We start from the raw sequence: 17,844 nt of genomic DNA on the forward strand, positions 1-17,844 counted from the left end.
AGAATAAAAAACCAAATATGCGGGACAAACATTTTCATAAAACCAGCTTAATTTGAAAACGAATAGAAATTTGAAGGGGTTATTGTGGATATTATAGTAATTTTAATAGTTGAGATCATGAGTCAATTGAAGCTAGACCACCTTGGGAAACCTGGAAGCACTAAATGCCGGCTCAGTGGTTTAGAGGTTGAGCGCTCGCGCGCGAGACCGATAGGTCCAGTGTTCGAATCTCGCAAGGTAGGATCGTGAATGTGCACTGCTGGGGAGTCCACAATAGGACGAAACGGCCGTCCTGTGCTTCCAGGTTTTCCATGGTGGTCTAGCTTCAATTGACTCATGATCTCAACTATTAGATTAGATATTTGTTTAAAATAAGTCCATGCATCAGCGAACATTATATACAGTTTAAAACTATCTAATTTTTAATTTGTACACTTGGAGTTTTACTAAGTAAAAACTTTAAAATTCTAGAAATGATATCAGGAGTGAGATATTTGTAACATCTACTGAAAGCAATATACAACTCTGCATTGACGAATGTTCGAATGAACCCGTACAATTTACTAAATAAATTTAAATTAAATGAAGTAAGATGGTGGTTGGAAGTAGTCAACAGGTAACCATGGACCTAGGTTTCGTGCTATTTGGCACTCGTCAGCAAGGTGTGACCTTTATCTTGAGGGAACTGATGCTCCCTGATGAATTCGATCCCGTGCCACCCAACTTCACAGTCAGAGACGTTACCACTAGGCTATCCGGGCAGCGATTGACCCCCTCTAGGTCTGAGATGTATTCACAATTGATTGATCACATGGTGGTCACCAATGTCATGTGTGTCAGGTCCTTCTTAGTGCTGATCGAATCCTATCGACTAAGTCGCAATATGCTCACTAGTCTAGGTGACTCAACATTGCGTGCACTGTGTTGAGATAAGATGATGGTTGGAGGTAGTCAACAGGAAACCCTGGACCTGGTCTATAGGATTTGATCTGTATTAAGAAGGATCTGACATACATGACATCGATGACCATCCAGTGATCAGTCAATTGATTTTTATTTTAAATAAACTTAATTGTGTGATGTTTAATTTATTTCCATATACTTTGTTGGTGTTTTTTGTTATACATATATCTGTGTATTTACTAATAGGTATTGAATATCGATTGAATAGAAATTGTTTTTTCCATACTTGCAATGGTACTGGGAAAATGCTTTGAATGAAGATTAAAATAAGTTTAAACTACAATTTCGATAATGCGATGAGAAGACGAAGGTTATCAGAATTGTGATATATTTGCGTAATACATTTCGAACAATTTGATCATACATATACTGAAATTGAAATCCCCTTTATGTGCTCAAAAACAATTTGCTCTTACCCTTAACCTACTTTGATAATAATGATTTATTATCCAGCGTGGTTTTCACAATATTTTTGTGTACTTTATCATTATCTTTGTTTAGACTCACGTTTTAATTTGTCTAGTTGTCCTTTACTTTTATTATGAAATGTCTTAACAAGTATATTATATGTGATTAGAATGTCCAAAATGTATCACGCAAACATACAACATAATTCTGATAACCTTCAAATAGGGAGAATGTATTTGTATGTATATCTGTTTATATATCAGATAACCTTCGTCTTCTCAAAGCATTATCGAAGTTTATCAAAGGGACTAATTGTTTGAAACTAAAACGTAATAAAAAAAATTACAAAACTATGTATCCATGCCTTTACAATAAATTATCATGGACAGCCAATAGCCATCTTCACATTTCATTATTTTCATATGACCCTAACACCAGAGACTATCACGAGACTATTAAGTCTATTTATACTTTTTTTAAAATATCCCTCTTTTGTACAATATTCATATGGTTTTGTCAGTAGTATGTCTTATACATTTTATAACCTTGAGATTGATATGCGTTTTTTTTCAAATTGGATTCATAAAATAAATTAAATAAAAGGTAAAAAAAAATGAATTATGAAATTAGGGTTACTTGCACATTGAGTTTGTTTACGCTACATATTAATATAAATTAATTTAAGAATGTTTTGTTTTCTAATTAAATTTAATTGAAGCTTTTTCTAAATAAACAGCAGAATTGATAGTTCACGAATTGATTTTTTCTAGTGAGAAGAACAACAACAGAGGACCGATAAAAAATATTTTTTTTATTAATAATATTTGATATTTGAGTATGTTTATGTGTTTTTATATCGTTAAGATCATGAGTCAATTGAAGCTAGACCACCATGGAAAACCTGGAAGCACTGGACGGCCGTTTCGTAGTCATTAACACCGTTGGATGCCGGCCATCTCAGGTTAAGCTCTCGTGCGCGAGACTGAGAGGTCCTGGATTCAAATCTCGCGAACGGCATCATGGATGCGCACTTCTGAAGAGTTCCACAATAGGAAAAACCGTCCGTCCAGTGCTTCCAGGTTTTCAATGGTGTTCCAGCTTCAACTGACTCAAGATCTCAACTATTGAGATTACTACAATATCCAAAAAACCCTTTCTGATATTAATCAATATATGCTCACTGGTGACTGGCTTCAAGAGGTATTTCCTGGAGTTCTAGTGAGAACCAGTGACCAGTGGAGTTCAACAAGGTCTGTTTGGAGATAGTAACTCACTGAAGACAATGGTAGATGTGTCGCTCAATTTCGTGGATTGGTTGAAGTTAGACATTAACACCGTGGGATACCGAGCATCTCAGTGGTCTAGAGGTTAAGCGCTCGCGCGCGAGACTGATAGATCCTGGGTTCAAAATCTCGCGAGGTGGGATCGTGGATGCGCACTGGTGAGGAATCCCACAATAGGACGGAATGGCCATCCAGTGTCTTCAGCTTTTCCACGGTGGTCTAGCTTCAAATGACTCATGATTTCAACCATTGAAATTATATTCAAATATATTTAGTACAAAACTTACATAATATATGACAATCTGTCAGGATTCTTTCTATTTAAGCGCAACTTGAAAAGTAGATTTTTAAGTTTAAAAGCAATTGCATAATTAAGTTGTCCTTGATTTTTAATAATGTAAACAATTGACTTGGTAACAATAAGATTATTTCAATAGATTATGTATATTTAAAAATCATGTTGTTTAAATAAGAGATATCAATCAAATATAGAACTATTTTGATCGTGAAGCTAATCATCTTCACTTTCGATTTCATAAAAAATTTCTTACTGTCGTTGAATATTTTTCACGTCAATAAAACTCTTTTCTCTTGTTCAATTTAATTGAATAAGGTCGATATATATAACATTATTTGAACGTTAACACTAAATGAGTACCTAATGATGACCGATATACTTTTGTTCAGTACTTAATGCTGACTAAATTTTATCGATCAACTTAAAATACAAAAAGAAACGTTTCAGTAAATCAATACGGCTTTCGTGTATGCTAGATGTTTTTGAATAGTTGGAAGCACTTAAAAGTGAGCTTAGTATTGTAAGCGTTTATTAACTCTGAAGTTTAAATTTGATTTATGTAATTCCAAACTAGTATCACAAAAATAATGTATCTTTTATGATTTTACCATACCAGTAGACTTATCAACTATCTTAATAGCTGAATTCGTGAGTCAATCTAAGTCTGACGACCGTTGAAAACGTGGAAACACTGGACGTCCGTTTCGTTACAGTATGGGACTCGTCGTCAGTGCAGATCCACGATCACATATATGGGACTCGGATCCAGAACTTTTGGTTTTGCGTACAAAAGTTTAACCTATAGATCACTGAGCTAGCATCCAACGGTGTTTCAAGGTTTTCAATGGTGGCCTAGTTTAAATCGAATCATGAATTCAAATATTAAAATTACTACAATATCTGCAACCCCCTATTCTGATAATTATTAACTATCAATTTCTCAAAAACCTTAAAACTTTTTGTAATTTGAATAAGCTTTAACTATTTTTAATAGGTAATTTTAGTTAATTGAACAATGAAGTTTTACTAGATTAATGCAATATAAGATTAGTCAACCAATAAGATGTGCATAAACGATGAAAGTACAGTAATATTCTAAAGTCCCTTAGAAATAAATCTAAAATTTATTAATAGAGCTAACCCGTATTTTAATTAGCAAGCAATATTATTATTACTATTATATTGTCATGGATTCGCATAAATATAATATTAACTTTTCTTTAATTTATTTCAAATTTCAGCAGTTTCATAGTTGAAAGCATGAGTTAATAGGTGAACGGTTGATCAACTTCGTGCATTGGTTGAAGTTAGACATTAACACCATCGGATGCCGACTCAGTGGTCTATCGGTTGAATGTTCTAGCGCGAGACTCGTAGGTCCTGGGTTCGAATATCGCGAGGCGAGATCGTGGATACGCGCTACTGAGGAGTCCCACAATAGGACGAGACGTCCGTCTAGGGCTTCCAGGTTTTCCATGGTGGTCTAGCTTCAAGTGAATCATGCTTTCAACTATGAAAATACTAAAATTTCCACAAAACCTCTTCTGATAATTATTTCAAATTGTTTAGGATACACGCAAATAAACAGTAAAATAACAGTTACATTTTTTCGTTGCTAAATCAGTACATCTTAATGTAAGTAAACTTATGTATCCAAATAGATTGTAAGTGTGTTAAACTGTACATTTTTTAAAAAAAAGGAAACTATTTATTAGTATTAAGAATTTTCAATAAAAAACCAATCGAGTCTAAAGAATGTAATGCGTAAATGAACTTAATTCTATTATATATATATATATAAATTAATGTCAAGTTTTCATGTATTTCTACCATTGCCGATATTATTACGTAATGATAAATAATGATTACAATTTGTTGAAGAAAATAGTTATAAGTCTATTGATTTCTAAAGGTTGAATTCCTAAGGAACAAATTTTAAGAAAAAAGTATTTATGGTTATTAACCTAACTTATATTATTGATCAGCACTTTATTAATATATGGTAAAACATGCAAATTTTATATTAACTAAGTGTAGCGGTAAAAAAATAGTTTCTTAGGTCTTTGAGATTGATGCTGACCTAATTAGATCTACTTGACATACCCTAGCTGAAAACGCTTAGTCAAGCATTCGCATCAGATCAACATTGGGTACGCTGGGCTTTTCATCCCTCAAAACGACTAGCCAGACTGGATTACATACTATTCAACATCCTACATACCTTACAAATATATCTTCGAACTTTTCCATTTCTGACTTCTGGTTTCACTGGGTTCATAATCGTTTGATTATGAAGGTATTACAAATAAGAGCGTTGTTAAACCCTAAATGGCCATGATATCTTTACAAATATATACAGTAGAATGACGGTGTAAAAATTTCGTGATATTTTTGATTCGTATGCCTCCTTGAATCCGTTTATCAAGTCTATTGACGATAATCTAATAAATCTATTAAGCCATAACATTCCCATATACATTTAGCTTATTTTGATCATGAAGCCCATTAACACAGTTTAGTCACTGGGTATACCTTCTTTTGAAGTTCTAAAAACTTATAATAGTGTAACTCTGAAGTAGAATTGATATGGTTTTTTAGGTGGATTGAAGGGATATTTTTTTAATTTATGAAGTGCTACTGGAAAATAAAAGTTCAACTTATTCGTCAAAGTTTATTCATTTGAATTAAATCTTTTATTATACCGACCGGTTAACAGTCAAGAAGAGGGTTTGTTAAGTAAATAAACAAACTAAATTTGTATTATCGACCATGAAGAATTTATGTATATAAATATTAAGTTCAACTTAACAGTTGGTTTAAAATGGTTATTCTCTCAGTTCAGAAAACGAAAAGTTACCCAAATATTAAAGCTTAGTATGGAGTTACTTTATTTGATGAGATTGTAACTACCTATAAAGTTTTAGAACTAATTATACAAAAAGTGGAGATCCTTATATGAATGTAAAAAAGTATCCCATGACTATATTGATTTAAATAACAAAAAACTAATTTCACAGTACAATTTTATTTATCACCCCCCAGGTTATGTACCTGTTACCTTATCAATTCTTCTTCTAAAATATATTAATGTAAAACAAAATACAAGACAATAATTTCACATCTACATTGAAACTGAAATGCTACTGAGATAAAAAAAAGTGACTCCATGATATCAGAAAGACTTCGAAAGAGGCTTTTTATGAAAGCAATCCCCAATGAAAAGCTGATATGATTTATTTAATGCTGTGATTAGCAAAAGTGTAGTGTTTTTCAGTTGTTTTCAAACCTGATTCAATTCCTATCGATTCGGATATGTCCTGACAAAATAATAAAGAACGGTTTAATAACTTTATTAAATTTAGTATTATCTGGTTAAATAAAAGCTTGTTACTTGCTTATATCAAGTTAGACAGTTCAATACCATAGTCACTTATAAACACTATTTAGTTCAAACATATTCGGACAATCTTTTCCCATTAAGGTTGCCAACTCAACTCCAGTCCCAAACTTTCTATTGTACAGTGATACTGTTTACACTTTTTCAATATTCGCAAGTCACTTCATCTTATCGGAGCTTTAAATAATGATCGACACTGCGACTAATAAATATATATATTACTGTATTGAACAATCTTCAGTGAAAAATTATCTCTTTCTTGTTCAACCGTTCATTTCATTATCCACATAGAAACAATTACAATGAATTACATTTACTTAAAATAAACCCTTCAGTATCCAAGTAAGTTCAAATATATAAAGCATTTATAGTGTTTATTAACAGTAATAAAACAATATAGAAACCGTCTTACTGTTTATCATAATTTGCCATTACTTTTCGGGGCTAAGTTTTTCATTTAATAAATGAATATTTTAATAGTTGAGATCATGAGTCAATAGAGGCTAGATCACCATGGAAAACCAGGAAACACTAGATGGCCGTTTCGTCCTGTTGTGGGACTCTTCAGAAGTGCGCATCCACGATCCTGCCTTGCGAGATAGTAACTCATTAAAGACAGTGGTGGGCGGTGGCGCAATATCGTGGAATGGTTGAAGTTAGACATTGACACCGTTGGATGCCAGCTGAGTGGTCTAGAGACCGATAGAACCTGGGTTCGAATCTCGAGGGACGGGATCGTGGATCAGCACTGCTGGGGAGTCTCACACTAGGACGAAACGACCATCCAGTGCTTCCAGGTTATCCATGATGATCTAGCTTCAATTGACTCATGAATTCAACTATGAACTAAATATTTCTTTTTTGATGCATAAATCTGATGAAAATTATGCATTACTAAATTTTTAACTCTGTATTTCTAAATCACGCACATAATTAGTTGGATCATTTAAACTTTAAAGAAACCAAAATTTATGTACTAATTTTCAATTACAATTTATGTAAATAAATCAGAAACTAGTTTGTTTACATTACTTACTTACTTTCAAGAATTTATTGGTTAATTACAATTTTAGGCAAATCAGGTGACTTCAAACAAATTATTTCAATACATTTATAAACTTTGTATATATAAGCAAAACTTGTATAAGTTTAATTACAATAGTTGATTGAGTAATAAAGTTCCCTGTTATATAGGCAGTTTTAGTTCACTGATAAAATATCAACATCAAGATATATAATGAACATGTATATGTTAGTAGTATAGTTAATCTGCTTTAATTTCAATTTTACAGAATTTTAGTTGACTTTTGTGTTTTAGACTCTACATTTTTATAACTGCATATGAAATAAATTTGTTCGTTAAAGATATCATAATTATTCGTGGTGTTGTATATGCTACTTATGTCTGTCGACATGTGACACCAATCATAAGTGGAATGCCTGGGAGCACTAGGTTAAGAAGATCAAATCGAAGACAATTGGAACAGAAAGTAATTGTAATAGCAATGACGGAACGATGAAGTTTGAGATAATTGAAGCATTTAATGTATGGTTTTCATATTCTACCAAAGACTTGTGAGAAGCCGAATAATGATTTCATACATACGAGTGCTTTGAAGGGTTTTTCAACACTGTCAACAACTGAATATCTTTTCAAATTTAAAAATGAGTTCACGTAATTGATTCGAGTGTGAGGCAGTTATACACCGAAGACGATGGAAGATGGTTGTGCAATGTCACGGATTGATTAAAATTAGATATTACTACCGCTGGATACTGGATCCATTGTCTAGAGGTTAAGCATCCCAGTACGAGACATAGGGTTCTGAGTTTGGTTGTCTCATATGAGATCTTGAACGCGTACTGCTGGGTTCCAGACTATGACGAATCGGCAGTTCAGTGCCTTCAGGTTAGCAATCGTTGTCCAACTTGGATCGCTTCATGATTTCTATGAAATTCAATAATCTCCACACCCCTATCTTAACCTTTGTGTAAGTACTTAATTCTCCTTATAACTACTTTAGTATTATTTATATATATGTTTTGATATTCATATTCACATGAAATTAGTAAGGTAATAGATCTTTTTTCGTTAATCTATATTCTATGGCAACTTTTGCTTCAGTTACATCACTTCCTCCTCTTCTTTTCACTCATTAAAACTTTTTAACATATTCAGTTTAAACTAATACATTTCACTTACATTTAAACTTCACCGATAATTTTTAACTACGTTTTACACTAGTCAAAAAAATTTACAACCATGACTATTTCCCGCTCCTGTTATCTTCGATGTGTTCATTTATTATTCGGCCAGTAGACAGATTCATTTTTTAGTTTTTTTTATGCATTTTGTCACTAAAATTAACTATCTACCATAGATTTCATTCATAAATAATAAATAATAATAATTTATTTATTATACTTGTATAAGTGGATTAAATGTTCACTCATAAGAAAATCAATTTCTTTCAGTACAACGATAAAGTTTAGCAACAATGATCATTATAAACACTTTTAACACTTCTGATTGTTGTTATTCAATAACAGAATTACCGAATAATACAGAAATAAGTTTACGGTCATATAAATGACTGTAATACGCGAGAATTCTCTTCGAATTCAATAAGATGCTGCATATATATATTTAAGGAATAGACTTGGTGACTACAGTCTAATAAACATCATCAAGACATATGTCAAAATGTAGGAGACCTCAAGCTCGAAGAACGGAACATCTTCAAGATCCTTATCTCGCGATAAAACTTTTCTTTATAATGTCAAAGACTGTTAAGTAAAAATATAATTAATTGACAAAATTCATTTTATGTGCATTATTAAAAGCCTCTTCATCTATTCCAAACTGCACTCTACCGCAACATGAATAAAATTTAGTTAAATGCCTGGCGCTCAGAACTAAAGTTATTTGCACTGATAAAACCTTCTAAGACGTATTAAAACTTATCCATGATCTACTGATTAGAAACAAATATCTATTGAAGTTACCAACAAAATATATATCTGTGACAAAATCTTAGGACTAATCATCAACAACGCTGAAAAGAGCTTCATTTCTACAGTTTAATGAAAATATAACTAATGAGATATTGATACGGACACCAAGAATAGCTAAAGTACGAACATTTTTGGCAACAAGATTATGTCATTCTTTCTCCAGCTAGCTTATGGTGAATTCAAGTAGTACAGAAAAACTGGCTAGTTCCTCCACCTTTCTATACATATACCTGAGGTACCAATTATATTGAATGTATAGACAGACAAATACACCAGCAGATTTCTAATTATCACCTCTTTCGGTTATCCAAAAGATGAATTGGAGCACATAAGACGTTCTGCTTAGCACACTTAGCCGATACTGCTCGCTACGTTGATAAAGATACGGCTCCCGAAATAATCAATATAATTTTGTCAAACCTGTTCAGTTCTTCCGGAGTTATACTCATACACACAACGGAAGCCATAGGAATACATCTAAAAGAACTTAATCGTTATATTCAAAAAGTATTTGTGCAACTTATTTATTCATCCTGCGCATGTATGTATCATAATATGTGTATTATAATTAATGAGATGAATATCATATAGCATATTACACACAAACAATAAAGATCAGTTTTATTATGGAATTAGATTGTACTAGCTTACTAAGACAAGTTTTGTGTAATCATTTATGAATTATTTAATAAGCTTGCTTTTATATACATTAGAACGATATTTAATTCTGCATTACCTTATGTCAAAAACGTAATTATTAAATGTTAGATAAACATGTGTAACATTATAATTGATATTCATCCTAAGTGTATATTATTAATTACAGCAAAATCAAGTCATAGTTTGTCTTATACAAACTTTGATCATTGAAACTGTTCCATTTATTCCATTAACATTTTACATTTCAAAAGAATTACGTTCACAAATTTAACATACATCAGTTTTCATTAAATATAAACAGAATGGTAAAATACTGTCAGAATGTCAAAATTAATAAAAATGATTGTGGATTGGTTGAAGTTAGAATTAACACCATTGAATGTCGGCTCAGTGGTCTATCGGTTAAGTACTCTGGCACGAGACTGATAGGTCCTGGATTCAAATTTCGCGAGTGTAGGATTATGGATGCGCACTGCTGAGGAGTCCCACAATAGGACGAAACGGCCGTCCAGTTCTTCCAGGTTTTCCATGGTGGTCTAACTTCAATTGATTTATGATTTCAACTATGAAAAATGACTCAGTGTTATACCTAAATTGTAGATTAGGCTAATGAACTTGATTATTTTTAAGTAAATTTATCCACGTAATTTAAGAAAACTCTCAGAACGCTACTGTACTGAATAAACAGTAGCATGGAAAATGGATCCAAACTAAAATCAACTGAATCAATCTTATATCTCAGTTATTTTCACATGGAAAATAAGGTTAAATTAAAATTACTATTCGATATCGAAAGATAGAATTGAAATTTCCAAAATTAAGGGTGATCAGTTAGTGAGCAATTTCATTTTTCAGTTCACAGTTCTTGAAAATAACTAAACCTGTACACTTGATGTCGTATACAGTCATGTATACTTGGTGATATGACCTTTAAATCCAATATTTAAAAGTCTGTTCATTTGAGTGAATTCAATTTGAAAATTATTCTTAAAAATCGTTTATCAATCTAGTCATTGAAATGAATTAGTAATGACCTTATTGACTAAATTGGATTGTTTTATTAATTTGAAGATTAAAAATCCAATGTATCCATAAATTGATGGATATTCTTCAATTTAATCATTAAAACATAAACATTGAAACTCACTTGAAATAGGTTTCTTGCCTCCATTTATTCAAAAAGGAAGTGATTTTTGAGTTTGATCACAGAAACATTGATGTATAAACAAATCAACTATAAATTAGTTTAAAATCTTACATCATGAATATACACATCTTTGACTAAACATTACTGATGATATATCTATAGAAAGTTATACACTACATGCAATATCATTTTATTGCTCTAAGTCCCTTTATTGTAAAGTAGAATATATTCCTTCAGAAACCACAATGAGGAGTCCTGATTTTTTGTTTACAAATTTATGTTGAGTCTTCATATTTACATAATACATTCAGGTTGGAGATAGAAGTATTAGTATTTCTAACAACAACAAATTACGAATAAGAACTGTAATCTTTACTCAATGAGAATAAAGTAAATTATGAACACATTGGATTTAATTGCCTAGCTGTTGAGTTCTCTTAGTTGAAGAAAAAATAAGTAACAATCATTGTAAGCAAAGATGGATAGTGGTTATCAGTGGAATCCAGGACAAAGCGCGTTTCGTCCTATTTCGGACTCGTCAGCCGGATGTACCTGCATCTCAGAGTTGATGTTCATTCTGGGACTCCAACCCAGTACCTTTCGCTTCAAACGCCATCACATTATCCACTCAGCTAGTGAGTCCTGATAGCCACTTGCTTGTGCATTTTGAAGTTTGAATTCACTTAGTATTGTTTGTTTGAATCTTCCGATTGATTATTAGAATGATTATTACAATGAAATGAAAATCACTATATTTAACATAGGTAATATAAATATTACCAAAAAGGTATTAAGGTAATAACCAAATTTTGTATTATACTACGACTAATGTATCCTACTTACTGTTAGCGCTTGATAATAAACGAAATATAGAGATTTATATTTTGTTAATATTGATGATTACATACATATCGAATACCTTTTCGATATTCTACAAGTAAAAAAAATATTTTAAAGTGAGGTAAATCTTACCACTGTACAAGAAATTTAACTCTCATGGTATAGGCTACGTAAAACATTGGATTCATCCAAATAATCTCTAAAAAAAATCTATTTCGAACTCTCTATAATAAGGTTGTTTTTAAGACCGTTGAGTTAGATTCCAGTAGTTCAGATTTCAAGCTTATGTCGAAGAAGATTATTAATCCCAAAAAAATTATTTAATATGTATCTATTTACTAATAAATTATTTATTCAACTTAGGACGTTTTTGAAATGTAAATAATCAACTTAAATTTGGATATTTTTGAAATGATCTAGCACAGTAAGAAAGATTTTTACGAAACTGATATATACTCCCTCGACTGGTCACTTTAATAATGACGAGAAATAAAAAGTCGGTTGCAAAGTGTAAAAGATGAGTATGTGTCAAAGATACGACGCAGCAGATAGATAATGAAAATGAATAAGTGGATGTAACGTGGACTGTGACTAACTAAAAGACGTCAGGTTTGGTAAGACTCTTGTGTTTACGTCAAGCAAACAATGTATAAAATTTATAGATGTATGTACTAATATGCTTATATTATCTTGACACCTACAATATGTACTAGTGAATAATTACGTCCTTTAAATTAAGTACTATATGAATATAATATTTCGTAATGACGACTTTTAAGAGACAGTCTTTTTTTCTGTTTGTGCATGAATAGATGGAACGGATGGGGAAATAAGAAAAGGACAACTACATTCTCATGAATAATGGTTAAACTCAATTACTCTAACTGCGACTAGATTTTCATTTTTTACTATACACTATCCTCAAACTCAGGTTGAACAATTTGTTTTAGAAAGATGATTGTATGATTAATTATTTATGATAAAAGACAAATATAAATTATTTTTGTTCGCCTACTTATTTCTATTGTTTTAACCCCTAACTTGGTCTTTATGAATCCTTTTCTTAATGGCTAATTGACCGCATAGACTTCGATATGACTATTGTTTGATATGTCACTGTAGTGCCAGGTCTATTAGAATTCTTCGGCTAATTTTGTGTTTATTCGGTTCAACATTACATCTTTTTCCCAGTCGAACCCACGTCTATAATTTTCTATATGCATTAAATCATCTGTTAACTAATTGTGGATAAAGTCTCATATCTTATTTTTTTTATTGAATTAAGTAATGACGATGCTATCGAGAAAGACAATTAAAGGTTCACAGGTAAACCATCCTGTCCTACAAATATAACACCCTTATAATAATCTTAATTTAATTTAATTGAGGCATTGTTCAATCGAAAACAATCTGAAATAGATCAAGTATCACAAATCTTTTTGATGACTTCCAATCATAAGTGTTTCTACAGTTTTTATAAGCTTTTTCTCGTAACAACCACAGGAAGAAAGAAACAAAGGAATTATTTATTTATTATACTTTTCCTTTTAATTCAGTTTATGTTAGGTACAACATTCAATTGTTTACAAGAAATTAAATTTGTACACAGAGTTAATAATCACGTGGATTTACTTGAAACTTACGTCATTTGAGAAAGGAGTTAACAGTTTATTTCTCCTATCTTTGCATAAGATGTTTTCTTACCTTCGAATTTAAATACAAAAATAAGTCAGAATTATCATCTAAGCTTAAATTTATTTACTAATCACTTATGATATATTCAGTTGTAAGTAAATGCTATTATTTCTGAGATATTTTATTTCTTATTTATTTAAGTGTATTCAAATCTTACATCCGATAATAATGTTAAAAAGATATATTTTGTAATTGAACTATATTTGATTTCATTCATCTATGAATATCTGTTATAACTTGTGGCCGAGTAGATGTCCTCTTAACGTATGACGTGATAAGACCGCCAATTAGAGAACAGCGAATTATCGGTTGGAACGGTGACACACGAAACCTGTACGAGCAGTCTAGAGTACTTGTCGGTCCTGCTTCTGCCTAGCCCAGCCGGTTGAGTCCAGAACACTTATCTCAGCCTATGGGGTATGAATCATTATATTTCAAACATACTGAGTTTATATACCAATCAAACTGACCACATCCTACCATAAAATAGAAAATAACATGTGTACAAGATTTAGCGAAATGTGGCTGTGAATAGGGAGGATAGTAAATAACAGACAGGGCATAATTCAGGAATGGTAAATCATATAACAATAGTTTATAGTTTAAAATGGCTTATAATAAAAGGGACACGAATATGAATAGTTAAGTTATTTAGCGATTATACGATGGAAAGTTTATGCACAGTATTGGTTCATAAGTAGATCCCGAAGTTACCTTCCATTATCCTTATCGGGGCATCGCAATATCCTTTATATAATGGTGTTAATTACGTGTGATTTTCAACTGATAAATACAACTGTTTATCATTAAATATTAGTTTTTGGGTTTAAAATAATCAAATTCACTTAAACTTAATTAAATTCTAGAATATATTTCTGCTCTCAAACCACTATTATTCTAAGACGCTTTTAACAAATTTACTAAAATCGGGTATAACATCGTTAGTTTCCAGTTACATTTTAACGATAGTTTTATGGTTAGAACAAACTAGTTGATTTTTCACGAGTTTCTTTTTTTTCACTTATGTACGTTACTACACTTCGATTTTTTTTATTTATATTCGAAAGGATTTGTATCACAATAATTTCAAGAACTAACTAATGATTAGGTTTCTAAATGTTTTATAGCTTAGTTGAAAGAACTTACTTACCAACATTTGTTAGTTATAGATAAACATAGAAAAGTTTTCGAATGTGAATTGTACATCGGAGCTGTCAACCTCTGACAGAACTATAATATCAGAAGGGGTGTTGTAGAGATTTTAGTAATTTTATGGTTGAATTCATGAGTAAATTGAAGCTAGATCACCATGGAAAACTTGGAAGCACTCGATGCTGGCTCAGTGGTCTAGAGGTTAAGAGCTCGCGCGCGAGACCAATAGGTCCTGGGTTTAAATCTCGCAAGACGGGATCGTGGATGTTCACTGCTGGGAGCCCAACAAAGGGACGAAACGTGCTTCCAGGTTTTTCAGGGTGATCTAGCTTCAATTGACTCATGAATTCAACTATAAAATTACAATAATTAGAATGACATTTCTATGCATTTATGTAAAGACTAACTGGGAGGGAACTGGCTTTGAAAACTAGTGCAGTTGTTAAGATAACTTGAAAATCGATTGTAAGCAATTGTAAATTTTTTTCTATCAACACAAAACAAATTAATCATTTGATTATAATGTTTAATATCTTATTAGCATAAAATATAGGTGAAGTCAACGGAAATCTTATCTTGAGAATATTAATCTGGTTAGTTCAGTTAGTCATTTAGTAAAACATAGAACCTAGAACATGTGAAAATCCGTTCAACTTTTCATACTTTATTAGAACGGTGAAATGAGATTGTCAGGATAAATCCCAGAGTAGTAGAGGCAGTGACAATATTAGTAGTTATAGAAGAATATTAGGCATCCAAGATAGAATTTGAAAAGAAAAACATAAATTAACAGAATAAAAAAGTTGAAGAATTTAGAAAATCAAAATCTAGGGGGTGAGGGGGAGACAAAAAGTGAATATGTCTAAGTCAGTGCGAACGCTTCTGAGCTATATAACTAAGGCTCTAAGACATTAGTCAAGATGATCACAGGGACTTCAACTAGTTGGCTTAATAGCCAGTGTCTTCATGGACTGTTACCATGTTTTGGTTTGGTTTCCGCTAGCTTCTTTAACCTACATCTTAATCATCCATCGTCATCTGTCGAGGTAGTCGGTCGTTAGACACATCTAATATGCGTCCCAACTACCTCAGCTATCTAATTACTTGCAAACTATTGTATTTTCATATTTTCACTAATCGCCAGTACATCCAGCAAATCAGAAATAAGTCATGAAATGATAATATTGAAATAAATATAATACCTCTATTTTAAAAGCATGTAGAAAATCATTTGATTAGTCTTTCGCCTTAAATTTAATCATTCATTTATTACTTGGTGGATTTATGTTGTCCACATATACTATATAGAACGGATCAATTTAGCTATCTGTTTGCTTACAAACTGTCTATTTTTTATATTTCTAGACCAAATTAATCTCAAAATCTTTTTTAAACTATTCTCAAACCATGTAAGAAATATGTGCCTGAGATGAAATCAGCGGTCTTGTCTTACTTGACTTAATCAATTGGCTCTTGGATTAACAGTCATTTTCTGGGTTAGATTTATTGTTATTCATCATAGAATGAATGCGCGTAATTAGTATGTTTCTTCTGTAACGCAGCAGCATTTCTGTAAATACTTTATCAGACATAAAAAGTTTTTTGGTTTTTACGGTTTTAACTTTAAAATAATTTTTATCAGATCATTTCATGTATGACATTAGAAACAATCTACAAATTAATTTACTTCATTTCAATAGGGTAGTGAGAACACAAAGATTATCAGAACTATGTGATATATTAGCACAATACATTTCAAACAATCTGATCACATATATACTTGTTAAGAACATTTATATATAAAAATAAAAGATCAACTAGACTAGAAAAGAGGGGGTAAGAGGAGACAAGGGTAATAATAATTTGAAAACATTTCGAAACCTAATCACTCTGGTTAGTAAGCTAATTCTGCCAGGGTAGGTTTAGGGTGAGAACAGACTGTTTTTGAATACACAAAGAGGGTTTGAATTTTCGTATGACTAAGGCTACAATAAACATTAATATACGCCCTTTTACACTTTTAAACAACACCATAAAAGCCGAGTGAAGATTAATCTTATGGCCTGTTTCGATTATGTGTTTGGCAATGGAGGATGATGGATGTTTATCCTTTACTCTTATCGAGTCATTTGATTATATTACTCCAGACTTTACGAAAAATAGTCTGCATATTACAATAGAATTTATTAGGTACCTTTATAATGCCTAAAAAGGAGGATTTTAGTATACAGCTCAAAGATCCAGACAAACTGAAATTTGATTAGTTAGATTACATCTCATACTGTTGTGTAATCAATTTTCTTATTGACTAACACCTTAAAATTTAAAAACGTGTGCTACATTTCTACCATTATACACATAAGGCAATTTATTTACTAACTAAAGTTGCTTCACAAATATATATTTTCATGCAAATATCTATGAATAGTAATGAGATTTTACATCTAATTATGTTTTTCACATATTACTAATCACACAAATAATCTTGTAATATTCATCATTGAATTCACTTGGTATTGTTTGTTTGAATCTTCCCATTGATGTTTAGGATTGCAATTGATCAGTCTCTTATTGATATATGTGCATACTGTGCGTATTGCCTCGATATAGCCAGTATGCACATATGCCGATAAGAGACTGACCAGTTGCAGTTCTAAACATCAATGGGAAGATTCAAGCAAACAATACTAAGTGAATTCAAACTTCACATTGCACAAGCAAGTGGCTATCAGGACTCACTAGCTGAGTGGATAACGCGATGGCGTTTGAAGCGAAAGGTACTGGGTTGGAGTCCCAGAATGAACATCAACTCTGAGATGCAGGTACATCCGGCTGACGAGTCCAAAATGGGACGAATTGCATATCCTGGATTCCACTGATAGCCACTGTACATCTTTGATTATAATATTCATCATTGTTTGCACAATTAACTTACATGTCTTAATCAAGACACTCTTAGATGGCGAAAATTTTGTCTTCTAAGTTA

At 31.8% G+C, this 17,844-nt stretch overlaps 1 protein-coding gene and 1 non-coding gene across 2 annotated transcripts in view; both read left to right on the top strand.

Annotated features, from left to right (window-relative positions):
- The window catches only part of Smp_180240 (f-spondin, putative), a gene marked incomplete at its 3' end in the record, with an annotated part of 60,399 nt that overhangs the window by 8,522 nt on the left and 34,033 nt on the right, over positions 1-17,844 (top strand). The window lies entirely within an intron of this gene.
- On the top strand, positions 17,594-17,660 carry Smp_tRNA_01185_Gln_TTG.1.1. Its single transcript has one exon. It is a non-coding gene (tRNA).

Source organism: Schistosoma mansoni, assembly GCF_000237925.1.
Source record: "Schistosoma mansoni, WGS project CABG00000000 data, supercontig 0164, strain Puerto Rico, whole genome shotgun sequence".
Classification (NCBI taxonomy): Eukaryota; Metazoa; Platyhelminthes; class Trematoda; order Strigeidida; family Schistosomatidae; genus Schistosoma; species Schistosoma mansoni.